The 20,198-nt window shown below is 40.1% G+C and overlaps 1 long non-coding RNA gene across 5 annotated transcripts in view; it reads right to left on the bottom strand.

The window, feature by feature from the left end:
* Positions 1-2,569: 2,569 nt before the first annotated feature.
* LOC110260712 (uncharacterized) overlaps positions 2,570-20,198 on the bottom strand; it is a 33,061-nt gene continuing 15,432 nt past the window's right edge. For 4 of the 5 annotated variants that reach the window (XR_014803663.1, XR_014803665.1, XR_002344056.2 and 1 more), the window contains 2 exons: positions 12,986-13,065; positions 2,570-5,215 (listed from right to left, as the gene is read on the bottom strand). This is a non-coding gene — a long non-coding RNA (uncharacterized LOC110260712). The remainder of the gene's footprint in view (positions 5,216-12,985; positions 13,066-20,198) is intronic. The other variant, XR_014803664.1, reaches the window with a different exon arrangement.

Raw genomic sequence — 20,198 nt, 5'->3', positions numbered from 1 at the left:
ACTTAAGAACTGTCAAATCTCAAGATAAGCAGAGTCAAAGGGATGGGTAAAATTTTACAGGATGACCTAAAACGTCTTTCCCTGTTTCCCAAGCCCCTTCCCCTTTTTTCCTTAGGACGATATACCCAACACACAGACCCTTGCCTAGAAAAGATGCCCTTGCCCTACTGGTAGAGCCTGAGTAACCTCTGCTCAGTACTCGCAGCTGCTCTGTTGGTCAGTAAACCTGCTTACGATCGCGCTGCTCCAGTCTCTGTTTCTCTCCGCTCAGCCATCCTAACATTCACAAGTTCCAGACGTCTTTAGGGGACCATTATTCTGCCTACCACACAGAAATGGAAATGGAAATTGAATTGAGGAATACATCAGTTAAGAGTGTACTTGACTGCTTAAAAAGTAAAGGATCGTTTTGTCTCATGTACCAGGAAGTCTGGGAGACAGGACATCAAGACCGGTGTGGTAGAAATTCCTGTTATGGTTCAGTGGGTAAAGAACCCAACATAGAGTCTGTGAGCATGCAGGTTCCATCCCTGGCACACTCAATGGGTCAAGGATCCAGCGTTGCCATGAGCTGTGGTATAGGTCATAGATTCGGCTCGGATTTGGGGTGCTATGGCTGTGGTTGTAGGCTGGCAGCTGCAGCTCCAATTTCTAGCCCATGAAATTCCATATCGCCACAGGCACAGCTGTAGGAGAAACACAAACAAAACTAAGACTGGTATGATAGTCAATAATGCCATGAAGGAAGCTGGCCTTTTTGCTTTGCTCTCTATCATACTTGGCAATGATTGCCAAGCTTTCAGCATCACACAAGTGTTCCAGGGAAGAATAAAGAAGTGGAAGAGGTAGCATGAGAAAAATTCAGGTTACATTTTATTAGTCAGAATTGAGTCACGGGATCACCTCTAATAGCTAGGAAATCTGAGAAGGTAAGTTTTTAATTTTCCTGCTTCTCTACAAAAGGAAGGAAAATTGAAATAAGGGTTGGAATGAGCGATAGCTGTGCTGACCTATAGAATGACTGCAACAACCAAATGAACTTAACAAAGAATTTTATCCAGTTATTGAAGAACAGGTATCAGGTATTGATTTTAATGGACTACTTGCTACAAGTATTACTTCATATTGGTTGGTTCTATGTTCAAAATTGATAAAAAGACTCAGAAGACATTTTCCCCACACCCGCACCAGTTTACTTAGCTTTGAAAGATGCACAGTTAACATAGATGCCCAGAGCCAAACAGCAGAGGCCTTCTGACATCTGGCAACAAAGTTATGTGCAGTTTCTATACTTCTCCACTCTCCAGAGCTCAGTTCCAAGGAACAGGTGGAGGCCTTCGTGGACAGCTTCACCTTAGGGCAGCTGCCTTCCCATTCCCTGCCTGTGTGTGTCCGGAACTTGCTGAACCGTCTCTCTAGGAGTAAGTGCCAAGTCACAGGCCTCGAAGTGCAGCTGCAACTCATCTATCAGACCTCCCAGTGAATGCGTCTGTAAACCACGTGCAATCTGACCCGCTAACATCCTGCATTTATCTTACATCGCTACCTTCTGAAGAGCAGAGTAGCAAGTAGGCAAATCTAAGGTCATATCCCCAGGGTCCCTGGGTCTGACATCAGAGTTTAGACCAGCTGAAAACCCTTTCCTTGCAAGTACCAGGCACCTAATAAATATTGAATTCGGAAACAAATAAGATGTAGGAGTCGGACAAAGGAAGGTCAAAATAGCACCTTAGTAAAACTTACTGGGCCTGTGGCATGCTCACACTTTTCCCAGACTTATGCACTGGCACAGATGAAAAACACAGGCTTCCCAGAACAACAATAGAGGCCTGTGTGAGGAGAGCAGACCCACTCTATGAGACACAGGTCTAGAAAGGGTGGGAGAAGGGCTGAATATGTCCAACTAGTCCTTCCTAGTCCCCTGGGGAAGAGAAAAGGAGGGGTGGGAGAAGGTCAGTGCTTCTCAACCCTTCTGGCAGTTTGACGTCATAAGGGGAACAAATGTGTAGCCAGAAAGAAAGTTCTGTGTGTGTGTGTGTGTGTGTGTGTGTGTGGTTTTCTTTTTTTTTCTTTTTTCTTTTTGGCTTTTTGCCTTTTCTAGGCCCGCTCCCACGGCATATGGAGGTTCCCAGGCTAGGGGTTGAATCAGAGCTGTAGCCACTGGCCTACACCAGAGCCACAGCAATGCGGGATCCGAGCCTCATCTGCACAGCTCACGGCAATGCTGGATCCTTAACCAACTGAGCAAGGCCAGGGATCCAACCCGAAACTTCATGGTTCCTAGTCTAGTCGGATTCATTAACCACTGCACCACGACGGGAACTCCTCTTTTTTTTTTTTTTTTTTTTTTTTCTTTTTAGGGCTGAACCTGCGGAATACGGAAGTTCACAGGCTAAGGGTTGAAGTGGAGCTGCAACTGTCAGCCTACACCGGAGCCATGGCAATGTCAGATCCAAGCTGCACCTGTGAGACAACACTGAATCCTTAATCTGCTGAGTGAGGCCAGGGATCAAACCTTCATCCTCTGTGTCGAGTTCTTAACCCACTGAGCCACAACAGGAACTCCTGGTTTTCCTTTTTAATTACACTTTTTATTTTGTGATAATTAGAGGTTTTCATGCCGTTATAAGAAATAGTACAGAGAGAAGAACCCATATAGTCTTAACCTAGTTTTCCCCAGTGGTGACATCTTGTGAAACTGTAGTACAACATCACAACTAGGATATCGACATTGAGACACACAAGACACAGAAGGTTTCCATTCCCACAGGGATCCTTCCTGTGGCCCTTTTATAGCCACACCTGTTTCTCTACTCTCTAGGAAGATCCATTTTACTCATGCTCTGCTTTTTCATAAACAGCAGGTTTATGTTTATGTTTACTAGCTTTGTATAAAAGTAAGAAAAATACATTTTCCTTTTTTTTATACAAAGAAAGGAATTTCTTTGCTTTGTATATTTTCCTTTCTTTTATACAAAGCAAAGCCACCTGTTTCTTCTTCTTCTTCTTTTTATTACTGGTAAGAGTATCTTTAGGCACCTAAACCCTGTTGCCTCTAGGCTGTTGACACTCTTGTAGTTTGAGAGAATTACCTGGAATCATAAAACAGTTTTTTGGGCGAGGGGGGTGGGTAGAAAAATAAGTTCATTCATAAAATATTTTTCAGACATTCTTCACTTAGTTTGTAAATACCATGATTAATATAGTTTTATTTTTTTGTTGTTTAATGCAAAGCCATAAAAGCAGTTTTTTCATTTTTAACGTTTTATGGAAGTATAGTTGATGTACGATTTCTTTTTTCATTTTTTAAAGCTTTTATTTTTAAGATTGCTATAGTAATTAACTGTCTCCCTCCTGCTTAGCTTTTCTTTCTTTCTTTCTTCATCTTTCTTTCTCTCTTTCTTCCTCTTTCTTTCTTTCTCTCTCTCTCTTTCTTTTTTTTGTTTTCATTTTGTCTTAGGGCCACACCCATGGCTTATGCAAGTTCCCAGGCTAGGGGTTAAATCAGAGCTACAGCTGCAGGCCTGTACCACAGCCACAGCAACTCGGGAGCTGAGCCACATCTGTGACGTACACCACAGCTCACAGCAATGCCAGATCCTTAACCCACTGAGTGAGACCAGGGATGGAACCCAAGCCCTCATGGATACTAGTTGGATTTATTACCACTGAGCCACAATGGGAACATCCTTAACTTCTCAATAAACAAATAGTGTGTGTCTGACTGTACCAAAAACTGAAAAATATGGAGTTTGTCTTACCACCTTGTCTCTCCAATTCTCCTGGTTTTCGAGTCCCCTCCTGGCCTCACCCTCTTCTCTCTCCCAGAGCCCCCATTACCCATTGTCATTTCCAGCACTCTCAATGCTCTCACTCTTTTTTGTTCCTTTGTTTTTGTTTTTTAGGGCTGCACCTGTGGCATATGGAGGTTCCCAGGCTAGGGGTCCAATTGGAGCTACAACTACCGGGCTACACCACAGCCACATCAGATCCAAGCCATGTCTTTGACCTACACCACAGCCCAAGGCAATGCTGAATCCTTAACCCACTGAGCTCGGCCAGGGATCAAACCTGCAACCTCATGGTTCCTAGTCAGATTTGTTTCCCCTGTGCCACGACAGGAACTCCTGCTCTCACATTCTTACTCTTCTGTTTCACTTGTGCTCTAACCTCACAAATGACAATGTACCTTCTCTATTCCTACTGGGAGGCAACTTAGTAAAGAAGATACAACATAAGGTTTTATGACTGACAAATATAGATTCACATTAAGTCTGCTATTTTATCTTCAGTGGGCATTTACTAATTTTTGTTCACTATCATCCAACCTCTTTTCTTTTTTTCTCTTTTCTTCCAGTTCTGTTGAGGTATTATTGACATACGGTACTGTTTAAATTTAAGGTGTACAGCATAATTATTAAGGTAAATACATTATAAAATGATTACCACAATATATTTACATATACAGATGTCATGAGGATTAAATGTGAAAACAAACTTAAGTGCTCTGGCATGCAATAGCCGCTATAAATCTGTGACCGCTAAGCTCAGGTGAACTTCCAACACGGCTTAGCAATCTTTTTATTTGTTCTGAGCCATCTGCTTCTCCAGAATTCCCTCAGCAGATATTAACAAACATTTACAACTTCAGGCTGCCCATTCAGCCTCCCCCTCGAGCTAAACAGCCAGTCTCAAGTGTAACAGGAGAATGTCAAGGAGACAGAGGTACCAGATTTGCAGAATCTTGGAAGGTTTTGTTGATCTTGTGATTCATGCCAGAGTCATGATGTCTTAAGCCCTGCTCATAAGAATAAATTTTTGGAAAAAACCTATATAATTAAAGCCATCCCAAATTTACATCAGAGTCTTCTTACCTCTATTTACATGCAGTGGTTCCTTTTGCACATATGTACCCCTCTGTAATATGCAGGGTTAATTGGGTAGATGAATGGAGTGAAGTTGTAATTTGCTCTGCTGCTGAAAGTCTTCCTCTTAATTTAAGGATGTCAGACTTGAAGGTCATATCTGGTTGCTTTTCTTCTTATTGTGGGCTTCTGGTATGCTGTGGAAGTCAGTGCTATTCAGTCTTTGATCAACTGTTAGGATCAGAATGCTCCTAGTTTATCCTGGCACCAGAGATACTCTTTGAAATTATTGGTGCCTTTTTCCCAGTCGGTCAGCAGACATCAAGGTTACATATGTCTAGAAATAATTTCTGTAGTGAAGAAGGTGAATTATAGCTTCATTACAAGAGTCTATAAATCATTCTCATAACAAAAATACAAACATGTTAGTATGAAACAACACCAGCTATAAATGGATGCAGTCCCAGAGATAAATAAAAAGTGGCATAAAGGAATGTTAAATTACTTGAAAAGGTAATTTCAGAATATCTAAACCAAGACTTGTGCTTTTCTCATTGATTTCATTGATAAAGAGGCTCCCTTTATATATTTTTCCTTTCCCTCCCCCAACCCCTTTCTTCCTTCCTCTTGGCCTTTTTAAAGCTCTGTAAATAATCTAGGACCAGCATTCAGTTTGCTAGACATGACATTTTCTCATGTTTCTCATTTTCTTACATATGTTTCAATTTATTTCCTACTTAAGTTTCATTGTATTTTGCAATCACTCCCTCCCCCCATAGACACACTACTGAAGTTTTTCAATGTTTAGTTGTTTTTCTTGAATGAAATATGAGTTTCTTCTTGTTCATCCTGATTAGCTTTAAACCTTAGGACAGCAGTAGCACTGCTGACTAGTTTTCTGGGCTGTCTCTACGAATAGATAGACTTGAAGGGCAGAGACGATTTCATCAGTCTTAGAATGGAGGCTCTCTTTCTTCTTTAAGGAGACGTTCTAAGTCTTTGGCTTCGATGGCAGTGATTTCACTGGCTAGAATAAAGTTCGTGGCTTGAATAAGGGGAAATACCTATCCACCTAACCTGTGGTTTTGCTCTTGAGGAAGGGCATATACCAACATGGAAATGTTAAAAAAACTTTCTGATCTTGTATGTCTATGAACACGCCGCCTGGAACCCTGTGACTAGGCATTATGGTAATATTGAGCATTATTATTGTGACCTCTTGCTTACAGCACGTTTATATAGTAGAAATGCAGGGACAATAGGAGTAACTGCAGTAGTAACAGCTGCAGGATGCAGACTCAATTTCCAGTGTTGCTGCAAGCTGTGGGTTTGGTCGCAGATGTGGCTCAGATCTGGTGCTTCCGTGGCTGTGGCGTAGGCCTCAGCTGCAACTTCACCTTGACCCCTAGCCCTGGAATTTCCATATGCTGCAGGTGCAGCCGTTAAAAAGAAAGAAAGACAACTATTGGAGTTCCCATCGTGGCGCAGTGGTTAACGAATCCAACTAGGAACCATGAGGTTGTGGGTTTGATCCCTGGCCTTGCTCAGTGAGTTAAGGATCCGTCATTGCTGTGAGCTGTGGTGTAGGTCGCAGATCCCACATTGTGGGCTGTGGCGTAGGCTGGAGGCTAAAGCTCCGATTCGACCCCTAGCCTGAGAATCTCCATATGCCACGGGAGCGGCTCAAGAAATGGCAAAAAGACAAAAAAAAAAAAAAAAAAAAAAAAAAAGAAAAGAAGAGACAACTATAAATGTAATAAAATTCATTGAGTGATAAAAAAATAAAAAAAATAAAGTAATCCAATGGAAGATTAAAAAAAAAAAAAAAAGGAAGAAGGAAGAAAGGAAGAGGGAGGGAGGAAGGAAGAAGCACAGCTTCTCGCTGGAATGACTAGAATTTCAGGCCTAATTTCAGGAACTTCCCTAGCTAACAGTCAAATCGGAGCTGCAGCTGCCAGCCTACACCACGGCCACAGCAATGCAGGATCTGCGCCGCATCTGAGACCTACACCACAGCTCATGGCAAGGATGGATCCTTAACCCACTGAGCAAGGCCAGGGATTGAATCCGAATCCTCATGGACACTATGCAGGATTCTTAACCCACTGAGCCACAACGGGAACTCATAAGCTGACCTTCTTTCTCAGAGGAGAGAATTCAGCAAGGTTCTGGAAGTCTTGCCACCAGCAAGTGTCTGAAAGAGGTGCTGGCACATAGGAATTGATGTGAGGCTGGGTACACCTCTAACTTTTACCCTTCTCTACAAAAACTAATTATCAGGGTGAACTTTCTGCTCTTTTTATGTTGCGCTAAAGCTATAAGCAATGGCTCGGTGAACATATTGGTAGTTTCCTAAAGAAGAGAGTAAAATTCTTTGCTGGGTCCATATTCCATTATGCCTTTGCAGTAGGGGTTATACCAAATGCATAAAACTTTTTTTGGAGATAAGATTCCCTTTAGGCTACTTAAAGGAAAAAAAAAAAGATTCTTCCTCCCAATCAGAAGTTCTCAGAATTAATCAATCCTCTCAAATTGAGCCAACATATCTATCAGTTGAGAAACTTGCAGGGCTTTTTATAATAACAGGGCTTGTTATATTGGTGTGGCATTCAAGCTAGAGAACTAATCTGGGGATTACCAGTTGGCAGTTAGCAGCGTATCGATGGAGCTAAAGCCACTGGTATAGAAGAACTAAAGAGAGAGTGTTTAAAATAATAAGAAAAGAGAGGTGAGGTTTTCCCTCTTTGTTGTGTTTTGTTTTGTTTTGTTTTGTTTTTTTGCTTTTTTAGGGCTGCCCACGAGGCATATGGCAGTTCCCGGGCTAGGGGTCAAATCAGAGCTGTCACCACTGGCCTACACCACAGCCGCAGCAACGTCAGATCTGAGCCGAGTCTGAGACCTACACCATAGCTCGCAGCAACACCAGATCCTTAACCCACCTAGTGAGGCCAGGGATTGAACCTGTGTCCTCATGGATGCTAATCAGATTCGTTTCCACTGAGCCATGAAGGGCACCCCTGAGAGGTAAGTTTTGAACTATGGAGGATGCCAATAGTTAAAGAGAGGTAAAAGAAGCTCAGCAATGGAGGCCGAGAAATGGTCATGAAAGGGTGAGGAGAAAAGCCAGGGAAGAATGGTGTCAATGCAGCCATGGGAAGAGATTCATGAAAAACAAATGCTACAGAGATTAAGGAAGGCCCACAAATGTATTGGAATTTTCAACCAAGAAGTCCTTGCAATATCCCAGTGAGCTTGGGATCTCAGTTCCTTTAGAGAGGTTGGAATGCCGGTCAAATTGCTGTGGACCCAGGAAATGGGAAGTGAGGAGGTGAAGGTGTGTGTGGACTCTTCTTTCAAGAGCTCAGCCTTGCAGATAGAGTGATAACTGGAATAGAACCTGTAGTCTAGGAAAGGTTTTGTTCTCTCTTTTTTCACAAGAAGGTATATAAGTGAAGCTACAGGAGTATAACTTCACAGCATCTAGAACCAAGATGAGGAAAGAGCTAATGAAGAGTTCAAGGTGTAAGAGAAAGCGGGTGACTGATAGAGATGGGAGGCGTGTGGTGGCCAGACTCCATGATCCCTACCTCCTGGTATTCACCACTCTGTCACCCGCCTTGTACCAGGGGTGGTCTGCGAGATCTCTTGAATAAATGGTGCTACGCTGCTTCTTAGAAGAGGTTATCAAAGACCATGTAGCTTCTGCCGGTGGCATTCCTTCCCCTTGCCCCCTCCCTCTCATCATTTGCTTTGGAGGAAGGCAGCTGCCATTTCACAAGCAACCCTATGGAGAGGCACACATGATGAAGAAGTGAGGCCTTTTGTCAACAGCCATGTGAGAGAGCTTGAGGGTGAATTCTCCAACTCAGTGAAGGCTTCAGATGGTGGCAGCCTGGCTGACATTTTGGCTCTAACCACATGAGATACGTTGAACCACTCAGCTAAGCTTGGCTTCCAGACTTCACCATCTAAAACAGTGTGAGCTAATACATGTTTATTGTTTTAAGTCTCAAGTAATTTGTTAGGTAGTGTAAGGGAGGAAAGGGGTTTTGTCAATCCTCTTGAGATCCCTGGCTGGTTCTGAAAATTAAGCTGACAGAGACAGACTAGCAGGAGAAAAGCATACACATTGATTTCATATACATTTTCTGTGACACAGAAGCCTTCATAAGGAAAAGAAGACCCAAAGAAACAGTTAGTCTTGTGTATTTTATGCAAGGTTTGGTGAAGTGTGTGGCAGTCCTATAGAAATATGACAGGTTGGAGTTCCTGTTGTGGCATAGCAGAAACAAATCTGACTAGTTTCCATGAGGATTCAAGTTTGAACCCTGGCATCGTTCAATGGGTTAAGGATCCAGCATTGCTATGAGCTGTGGTGTAGGTCACAGATGTGGCTCAGATCCCATGTTGCTGTGGTGGTGGCGTAGGCTGGCAGCTGCTGCTCTAATTTGACCCCTAGCCTGAGAACTTCCATATGCTGTGAGTGTAAAGCCCTAAAAATCAAAAAGAAAAAAGAAAAAGGAAGAAAGAAAGAAAGAAAGAAAGAAAGAAAGAAAGAAAGAAAGAAAGAAAGAAAGAAAGAAAGAAAGAAAGAAAAAGAAAGAAAGAAAAATATGACTGGTTAAGGAATATAAAGTAATTGCAGTAAACTGAGGGCCACTTAGCAAGGGCTATTTGTTGGGGTTCTTCTTGGTTTCCCTTCATCTTTAGAAATAAGAATGTTCCTTTCCTTTGGTTATAAGGAGGGCAACTTTCACATGAGGGTTTTATGATCTGTTTCAAGAGAGAAGGACAAAGTGACCTTGCTTCTCTTGTTTTCTCAAAATTCTTCAGCATAAAATTGTCAACATATAGGAGATCCTGCTGCGGTGCAGTGGTTAAGGGTCCAACTGCAGCAGCTCAGGTCACAGCTGCTGCTCAGATTCCATCCCTGGCCTGGGAACTTCCAAATACCCAGGGGGTAGCTGGTAAAGAAAAAAAAAATGTCAACATACAAAGATACCATATTTGGGGATAGCATGTCCTGATAAGCAGAAATATATAAATAATACAAGAGGAATTGGCTTTGGGCAGGAGGATAGACTCCATTTCCTCTGAGAAGCTACCAAGTCTGGCACTTCTTAAAATTTCTTGTTCTTTAAGTTCACCCTTTATAGCTTAGGTATAGCTTGGGGCATGGTCTTAATCCATTTTTATTGCTCATCAAAACATATTTAAAACACTAGAATCTTCTACTTTTTGTAACATCCCAAAGTTGGACATGATATCTTTTTTCTCAGCCAATATTTATTCAATAATTAGTTTGATAAAGATTTACTATGTGACATTATTATAATAAATTTTAGAGAAAGCAATGTTGCTTTTAAAGTAGCAACTTTTTGAGTGATAGATGAACTATTTACTATTCAAATTATCCAGCAACAAGCCTTTACTGAACAAAGCAGTATGGGTATTAGTGTGAAAAAATACGTGAGAATTACCCAGGCAGAGAAAAATGACATCTGAGAACGTATCAAATCAAAATTTGTTCAAAGCAAAAATCATGCTTGCATGACCAACAGTAGAGTACCAGTTAAGACAAATTGAATACTCTTGATCACAGAGCAATGAGAAATTCTTCCAGCAAGTGAGTGTAACTGCCAAATGGGATCATATATTTTTTTTAATGAATGAAGGGAAAACTAATTTTGAGAATATAACCAGGTGGAACTGAAATTGATTTTTTTTTTTTTTTTTTTTTTTTTTTTTGTCTTTTTAGGGCCACACCCGCCTCATACGGATGTTCCCAGGCTAGGGATTGAATCAGAGCTACAGTGGCTGGCCATAACCTCAGCCACTGCCACACCAGATCCGAGCCGTGTCTGTAACCTACACAACAGCTCATGGCAACATGGGATCCTTAACCCACTGAGCAAGGCCTGGGATCAAGCCTGCATCCTCATTGATATTAGTCTGATTAGTTTCTGCTGAGCCACTTTGGGAATTCCTAAAGCTGATTCTTGAAGTTCTGCTTCAAGTTATCCTAGAGAGTTGTGCTCCCTTTTTAACCATTTATGATTAAATGTTAAGTGTCAAGCATAAAAAAATTATTCTGCTGGTGGATGTGACATTGCAGTAATAAACTTGTAAAGTTTTCAATCATTTCCATTATTTATCTTAACCTTTACTCGTATTCATTTTAGTAAGGACTTATGTGCAAACCATTGTACAAAGATTAAAATGCCAAATTAGCCTTTAAACATTTAAAGAAAGTGGGTTTTTCCTTAACCAGAGTTTTTAACCACTTTCTATTGCCCTTTATTGTATTTTGGATTTCACTAGGTTGGAGCAGGCTGGACCATGGTGAGTGCTTGGAACTTGACCAAGTCATGGGTCTAGGCAAACATGGCAAGATTAACAGGGCCAATTGTCATTTCAGAGAAAGGTCTAACCCGCGGGCAAGGCATGGTTTTCATGATTTCCCACTACATCTAGTCACTTAGGATGGAGCATGATAATGTGAGAAAAAATATTCTATACATGTATGTGTAATTGGTACACCATACTGTACAGTAGAAAACTGTACAGAACACAGTAAACCAGCTATAATGAATATAAAAATAAAAATCATTATATAAAAAAATAAAATCTATAGGAAAAGTTACAGTACTTAGAAGACCTTGTTTTTTTTTTTAACAACTTTATTGGAGTATGGTTGACTTTCAATGTTGTATTAGTTTCAGGTGCACAGCAAAGTGAATCAGTCATACATATAAATATAACCATTCTTTTTGTATCTCGCCTCTGAACACTGGCACCAATTAAGTCTCAGAAACAGAGTTTTGGGTGAAATAGAAAGAATAGCTTTATTGCTTTGCCAGGCAAAGGAGGCCACCGCAGGCTTAACGCCCTCTAAACTGCGTCCTCTCTTGAGAGGGGATAGCAAGGGGTCTTACAGGTCTAGAATGAAAAATAGGACTGTTGATAAGGACTAGGGTGCTGCATTCTTCTCCCTCTATAGAGCATTTCAAAGTCATCTGGGCCAGCATCAGGTGGTCCAGTGATGGTTGCTGGTGGTCTTTGGTGTTATGCCACCTTGACCTTCTCTCTGGAATGGAGATGGCTTACAACGGGGAAAGGATATTAAGAAATGTTTCAAGGAGTTCCCATTGTGGTGCAGCAGAAACGAATCTGACTAGGAACCATGAGGTTGTGGGTTCAATCCCTGGCCTCGCTCAGTGGGTCAAGGTTCTGGCGTTGCCGTGAGCTGTGGTGTAGGTTGCAGACGCGGCTCGGATCCTGTGTCGCTGTAGCCGGCGGCTACAGCTCTGATTAGACTGTAGTCTGGGAACCTCCATATGCCTTGGGTGCGGCCCTAAAAAAAGACAAAAGATGAAAAAAGAAAAAAGAAATGTTTCAAAGGAAAAGAAACACCAAGTGCAATATAACTCTAACTGGAAAGTAATCATTTGTAAAAGAAAGCAATTAAGCAAGGAAGAAAGCATTTGTGAAAAGCTGGTTAGACTAAGCTAGAGGACCAAGGCAGGGCAAAGCATAATGGAGACTGTTTTAACTGGTTTTTAGTTGTAACATTTTTTTCTTTTTTCTTGTTGGCCATCCAGAGGCATATGGCGTTCCTGGGCCAGGGATCATATCCAAGCCAAACTTCGAACTAGGCCAAAGCTGTGGCAACACATGGATCCTTAGCCCATTGTGCTGGGCCAAGAATCGAACCTGCATCTCAGCACTCCCAAGTCGCTGCTGATCCTGATGTGCCACAGCAGGACCCCCTAACATTTTTTCCCCATATACTTTATTACAAACTATTGAGTAGAAGGGACTTGATTTGAATTCCATTTTACTATTTAGTAGTGATGCTGAGCAAGAGATTTTACCTCTCTGAGTTTCAATGTCTCTTCCACAAAATAGAGCTAAAAATATCCTACCATTATCGCATTCTGCTCTTTTCTCAAAGGTCAAATGAGCCTTGCATTAAATATATGTGAAACCATTTTTTCAACTTTAAAGTACTGTACATCTACAGATGGGATAAATTCATTTGAGTAATAAAAAAAAAGAAAAAAATAATGTACTATACACATACTATTTTTATTGTTGATACAATTATCATTTCTTCTTACCTTGAATCTTTCTGTTCTTGGCAAAAGTTATGATAGGCTTTTGGTCCTGAATGTAATTTGAGAAAGGCTAATACCTAATGCTGAAAAAAAGAAAAAGTACATCTTCTTAAAAATTATTAACAGATTTGAAATTAATTTTTGATACCGAAAATAATGCCTAAAACAAATCAACATTACTGAAAAACATTAAATATTTATCTCCTTGAGACAGCAAGGACTGTATCCAGCACCCTAGAACAATGGTATTTGGTATTTTTTCAATACCAAAAAGTGACTTATTAGCATTTGCTATTGCAAATGGTTACCACAAAAACAAAATTAAGGAGGTTTAATTTATAGAAAGGCAAGTCTCTTAGGATATTTACAAGTGTTTTTCATTTATTTATTTAAAGTATAGTTGATTTACAATGCTGTTCCAATCTCTGCTGTACAGCAAAGTGATCCAGTCATACATATGTGTATTTATGTGTGTGTGTATACATACACATTCTTTTTTTATATTATTTTCCAACATAAACTTTCCCAGGAGATTGGATATCTCCCTGTGCTATACAGTAGGATCTTGTTGTTTATCCTTTCTAAATCCTTTGTATCTACTAACCCCAAACTCCCAGTCCATCCCTCTCCCTGCCGCCTCTCCCTTTGGCAACCACAAGTCTGTTCTCTATGCCTGTGAGTCTGTTTTGTAGATAGATTCATTTGTGCCATATTTTATTTTATGTCTTTTTAGGGCTGCACCCATGGCTTATGGAAATTCCTAAGCTAGGGGTCAAACTGGAACTGCAGCTGCTGGCCTACACCACCGATCACGACAACACCGGATCCACTAAGTGAGGCCAGGGATTGATCCTGCATTCTCATGGATACCAGTTGGGTTTGTTACTGCTGAGCCATGATGGGAACTCCTATGCCATATTTTAGATTCCACATATAAGTGATATCATACGGTATTTGTGTTTCCCTTTCTGATTTACTTCATGTAGTATGAGAACCTCTGGTTACATCCATGCTGCTGTAAATAGCATTATTTCATTCTCTTTTATGGCTGAGTAGTATTTCATTGTATTTATGTATGACATCTTCTTAATCCATTCATTTGTCAATGGACATTTAGGTTGTTTCCATGTCTTGGCCATTGTGAATTCTGCTGCTATGACCATTGTAGTGCATGTATCTTTTTGAATTATAGTTTTATTTGTATATATGCCCAGGAATGAAACTGCTGGATCATATGGTAGTTCTATTTTTAGTTTTCTGAGGAACTTGCATTCTGTTTTCCATAGTGGTTGTACCAACTTATGTTCCCACCAGCAGCGTAGGAGGGTTCCCTTTCCTCTACATGCTCTCCAGCGTTTGTTATTTGTAGACTTATTAATGATGACCATTCTGACCTGTATGAGGTGTATGAGCTGTTTGCATATTTTGGAGATTAAGCCCTTTTCAGGTGCATAATTTGCAGATACTCCCATTCTGAAGTTTGTCTTTCCAATTTTTTTTTTTTATGGCATCCTTTGCTGTGCAAAAGCTTATAAGTTTGATTAGGTCCCACTTGTTTGTATTTGTTTTTGTTTTTATTTCTACTGCCTTGGGAGACTGACCTAATAAAACATTTGTACAATTTATATCAAAGAATGTCTTGCCTATGTTCTCTTCTGGGAGTTTTCTTTTGTCATGTCTTATGTTTAAATTTTTAAGCCATTGTGAGTTTATTTTTGTGCACGATGTAAGGGTGTGTTCTAATTTCATTGATTTACATGAAGCTGTCCAATTTTCCTAGCACCACTTGCTGAAGAGTCTCTTTTTCCCATTTTATGTTCTTGCCTCCTTTGCTGAAGATTAATTGACAGTAGACGTGTAGGTTTATTTCTGGGCTCTCTATGCTGTTCCATTGACCCATTTGTCTGGTTTTGCACCAAATACCAAAATGTTTTGATTACTGTGGCTTTGTAGTATTGTCTGAAGTGTAGGAGAGTTATGCCTCTTGCTTTGCTTTTTTTTTTTTTTTTTTTTTCCTTAGGATTGCTTTAGCAATTCCGGGTCTTTTATGTTTTCATACAAAATTTTGGATTATTTGTTCTATGAACAATCTGTGAACAAGTTTTTTTTTTTTTTCTGATTATAAGCATAATAAATTCATTGTAGAAATTTTGGATAGTCTATATATGTATAAAGAGGAGAATTTTATAGCTTGTAATCATAAATAATTGCTGTTATTTTGCATAGTTTTTCCAATTTTCTTCTCCCTCTTGTCTGCCTTTTTCCACATTTTAAATTATAAGCAATACTATAACATACAATCTTTCAAAACAATTTTTTGGATGTAAAAATATACTTCGGATCTAAAAATCTAAAAATCTTTTTAGAAAACATCTGAATTTGTTTCAGAAGTAAATATTTTTCCTCCAAGTATATTTTTCTTTCTTTTTCCTTTCTTTCTTTCTTTCTTTCTTTCTTTCTTTCTTTCTTTCTTTCTTTCTTTCTTTCCTTCCTTCTTTCTTTCCTTCTTTCCTTCTTTCTTTCCTTCTTTCCTTCTCTTTCTTTCTTTCTTTATTTTTTTTCCTTCCTTCCTTCCTTCTTTCTTTCTTTCTTTCTTTCTTTTTTTTCCTTCCTTCCTTCCTTTTCTTTCTTTCTTTCTTTCTTTCTTTCTTTCTTTCTTTCTTTCTTTCTTTCTTTCTTTCTTTCCTTCCTTCCTTCCTTCTTTCCTTTCTTCCTTCCTTCTTTCTTTCTTTCTTTCTTTCTTTCTTTCTTTCTTTCTTTCTTTCCTTCTTCCTTTTTTCTTTTCCTTCTTTCTTTCTTTCTCTTTCTTCTCTTTTCTTTTTCAATCACACCTGTGGCATGTGGAAGTTCCCTGACCAGGGAATGAATCTAAGCCACACGCCAGAGCTGCAGCAATGCTGGATCCTCAACTCACCTCACCATCTGGGAATCAAACTGGCACCTCCACAGAGATGAGCCAGATCATTAACCCACTGTGTCACAGCAGGAACTCCCCTTCCAAGTATATTTCTAAGGACTCAAGTTCAAAACTTTGCACTACTTGGAACCCCTTCTCTCTTTTTATTTTTGGAAATTATCTGAATTGATTTGATTCTGAATCAAATCATACTAATTCTTTCCTTTCTATTCCTATTACCATGGCCATGGCCCAGGCCCCTGTTTCCTCATCTCTAGATTATTACTATTATTTTTTCAGGGCTGCAGCCATGGCATATTGAAGTTCCCAGGCTAGGGGTTGAATCGGAGCTGTAGCCACTGGCTTATGCCACAGCCACAGCAACTTGGGATCCAAGCCATATCTGCTATGAACACCACAGCTCATGGCAATGCCGGATCCTTAACCCACTGAGAACGGCCAGGGATCAAACCCACGTCCTCATGGATGCTAGTCAGATTCGTTTCTGCTGAGACTTGATGGGAACTCCCTAGATTACTGAAGTAGGTTTTTGACTAGTCTCCTTCTTTCTAGTCCTTTTTCTCCAAAATCTATTTTACAAACATCTTTAATGCATCATTACTCTTCTCAAAAATACTAACTCTATAGTCTGTAGCAGAGGTCCCAAACTGGAGCTCCAATGCTGGATGCAGTCTCCAAATGTGTTGTGTTACAACTCTCCAGTGTTCTGAACAATGATTTTTAATTAGCTGGAAACATTTAGATGGGCCATATGCTTTACTGATTTGTGTTACCTGCTTGGCCTCTAGGTTTTTAAGTATGGTTGAACTGATTTTACATTGTATAACTCCAGGGGCACTGTGCCCATAGCACCCCCTAGAATTGTACAACATACAACCTCTACAATCACCACTATTCTAGCTAGCAGTCCTGCTAAAGCTTATGGACATTTGAGGTTCTACCCTCTAGACTGTACAATTTGAGAAAGAAAACCAATAACTCATCTAACCCTGTCCACCATAATAGCTAATCAAGCCCATCTTGTACCAGAGCCTGGAAAAGGCTGACTTTCCTAAAAGCCTTACGTGCTAAGCCATGAAAGACAAGAATATTCTAAAAGCCATGAATTCCAAGATTAGCCATAAAGTGTTTTTTTTTTTTTAATTCAAAAGACAGAAACATCTTGTTTCTCTTTTTAACAAAATGGACCCAAAAGTTACCCAATCAGAATTGTCTCCTACCATAAAACCATCTGAGTTATCACCCGACCTTGTGGCTTCCTACACAAATGATTTTTTTCTTGATTAGGTGTCTCCTTTGCAAATGTAAGTTAAAACTCTAGTCAGTTCTTTGAGTTTTTTGTCTCTGAGTTTTGCAGAATAAAGTGTAAACTTCCTTAAATACCAATTCCGAGCCCTTTATAATGTGGATCCTGTAACCCTAAAGTTTTCTTCTTTGCCTAAACATTGTATTTGAGGCAAACTTATTTTCCTCTTAAGATAATCTTCTCAATTCTTTGTTGCATTCCTCCTTCATCTGGTCCTTCTGCTCTCCTTTCCCTCTCCTCTTAACCTACATCCCTTCTGTTCTTTAAGGCCTGTGTTGATCCTACCTCGTTCATGAAGCCCTTTTTGGTTTCATCCTTTTTTACCCCTCTTTCTGCCCTTATTGTCTACATCATTATTTATTTGACACTGTGTACATCCTACATGTATATTTATTTTTCTCACTCATTTTTAATTATCTTCTTTTCATAGTGTAAGAGTAACACGTTCAATTTAAGATACACAAATATAGAGGAGCAAAATGAAATGTTAAAACGCTTGCAATACGACAATAAATACAAGAAATAAACTAAATGAATTATGTACATTATCTCGGGATGCAAAAGGGTCCTTTAATCTGATGAATGTAAGGTATAAACCTTAAATTTAGAAATGATAATTTAACTTTGTAGAAGTGTTAGATTTCCAAGTTGTTGCGAGACATGTTTTTCCAATCTTCTTGCTTGATCATCCACCCATAGCCCCTCCTCACGTGATCTCATCAAAAGAGTAATATGAAAGTGGTGTGGTTTCTTGAGGTGGGGCTCTTGGTCCTAGAGACCTTGAGTCCCCCAGGTTCCCACCTTTACTATCTCTGTGTTTTGCTTTGTGTTCGCATTTTGTTTTGGGTTGGTTTTTTCCTTAAGTTCCACAGCACCCATTCTTCAGCCCCATCCTGCTGAGCTGGCCTCGGCACCAAATATTTGTTCCATGGAGTAAAAACATGAAGAATATTTTTTTGTTAGGTGACTTTTCAACTTTTAGAAATGTGTCAGTTCTGTTGATTTCAGAAGGGGCCGATTTCCTTGTCCATAGCATAGGGGAAAATGGCCAGCCTCTGCAGACCGTGATTATTAGCATCACATATCTCTACAAAGCACTTTTGCTGTTGCAAAGAGAAAGTAAAAATGGGTAGAGCATTGATATGTATGATAGAAAATGTCAGTATTGCTAGAGCCTTTGCTTTAAACAGAATCTGAACAGTTCCTACAAGAAAATAATGGAAATTTTGGGAATGCAGGGAATGAAACTACTAAACAGTAGATGGGAGGTCATCACTATTCTTTTAGTCTTAGACCTAAAGAAAAGCTGTTGGACTGGTCATTAATACTTATGACATGTGAAGAAATCTACATTACTTTCAAAAAGCCAGAAAAGGAAGATTTTTCCCTTCCTAGGGAAAATATAGTAACATCTCTGAATAATTTGTAATATATAAAGCTCCTTCAAACTACCACGTTGCCACTCTATGTTCCAATCTGTTGAGTGGGTGAGAGCCAAGTACAGTTTGGGAGGTTCCTTGCTTCTGTAATCTCTCTGCACCCTGTCTAGCTTTCACCCTGAATGTCTGTTGGAGTTTTCATCCTTGGTCGTAAACAATTGATATTTTCTCAAACTTATGTAAAGTACAAAGAAACGCTTCTTTAGCACACTGTGTTATGTTTATTGATCTATAGTAATCACAGTAGAAAATGGTGACCTTGCAATGCAAATATAAGAAAGCATTGAGAAAGCTGGTGGTTAGGGATGGAAGCTTGGTTGGGGTGAGAGAAGTGGTGAACAGCACAACGTGATGGGAACTGAGGTTGTGCTAATTCTTTGAGAAAAAAGTCTTTTGTCCACATCAAAGGATGTAAGTGGGAAATTTCATTAAAATTACACAGGCACTAATGCTAATCCAAGCCCTTCTTGTCCCCTTTCCAAACAAATTGTCAGCCCAAGTCCAACTACATAAAAATTCTGGAGATGGCACTGCCATAAACTTTTCCAGGAAATATTTATCTTCATCCTAATTTCCATTCTACCCTCTTTTAAAAGCCAGAGGTAAGTGAAGGAAGAAAATAATAACATTTATTAAGCACTTGACATGTGTCAGATGCTATCATATCTACTTTTTTTTTTTTTTTTTTTTTTTTGCTTTTTAGGGCTGCACCCATGGCATACGGAGATTCCCAGGCTAGGGGTCAAATCAGAACTGCAGGTGCCGGGCTACACCACAGCCACAGCAATATGGGATGTGAGCTGCATCTGCGATCTACACCACAGCTCACAGCAACGCCGGATCCTTAACCCACTGAGCGAGGTCAGGGATCGAACCCGCATCCTCATGGATACTAGTCGGGTTCATTAACTTCTGAGCCACAACAGGAGAAACTCCTATCTTTAATAACACATTTATTCTTCTCAGTGATTTGATAGGTATGTACTATCATGGTTTCATTTTGCAGATGAGGAAACTGAGGTACAGACTAGCTAAGTAGCCTGCTTAAAGTCACTGTCAAAAGAGCTATGTCAAGAGTTTCCTCGTGGCTCAGCGGGATAAGGATCTGGCATTGCCACTGCTCTGGCTTTGGTTACAGCTGTGACAAGGGTTTGATCCCTGGTCCTGGAACTTCCACATGCCATGGACATGACAAAAACAAAAACAAAAACCAAACAAACAAAAAACTGTAAAAAAAAAAAAACTATGTCAGGAATGACTGAAACGTGACCTGAGGACCTCCACATTTGCACCTGTGCTGGACTTTTGCTGAACACTCTGAATTAGCTGCTAAATAGTTCCTGAGTTGCCAAAAGGAAAGAATAATGCTGGGAACTAGACTTTGAACTGGAAAGAATAATGCTGAGAACTACTTTGTCTTTCTTTTTTTTTTTGCCCTTTCTAGGCCCGCTCCCACAGCATATGGAGGTTCCCAGGCTAGGGGCCTAACTTGGAGCTATAGCTGCCGGCCAACAACAGAGCCACAGCAATGCAGGATCCGAGCCGTGTCTTCGA

Source organism: Sus scrofa, chromosome 5 (assembly GCF_054392235.1).
Source record: "Sus scrofa isolate SSC_HxYL_T2T_F1_AM1 chromosome 5, Sscrofa_HxYL_maternal_Yorkshire_Landrace_v2.0, whole genome shotgun sequence".
Lineage (NCBI taxonomy): Eukaryota > Metazoa > Chordata > Mammalia > Artiodactyla > Suidae > Sus > Sus scrofa.
Note: the sequence above shows the minus strand (reverse complement) of the source record. Positions and strands in the feature narration are given on the sequence as shown.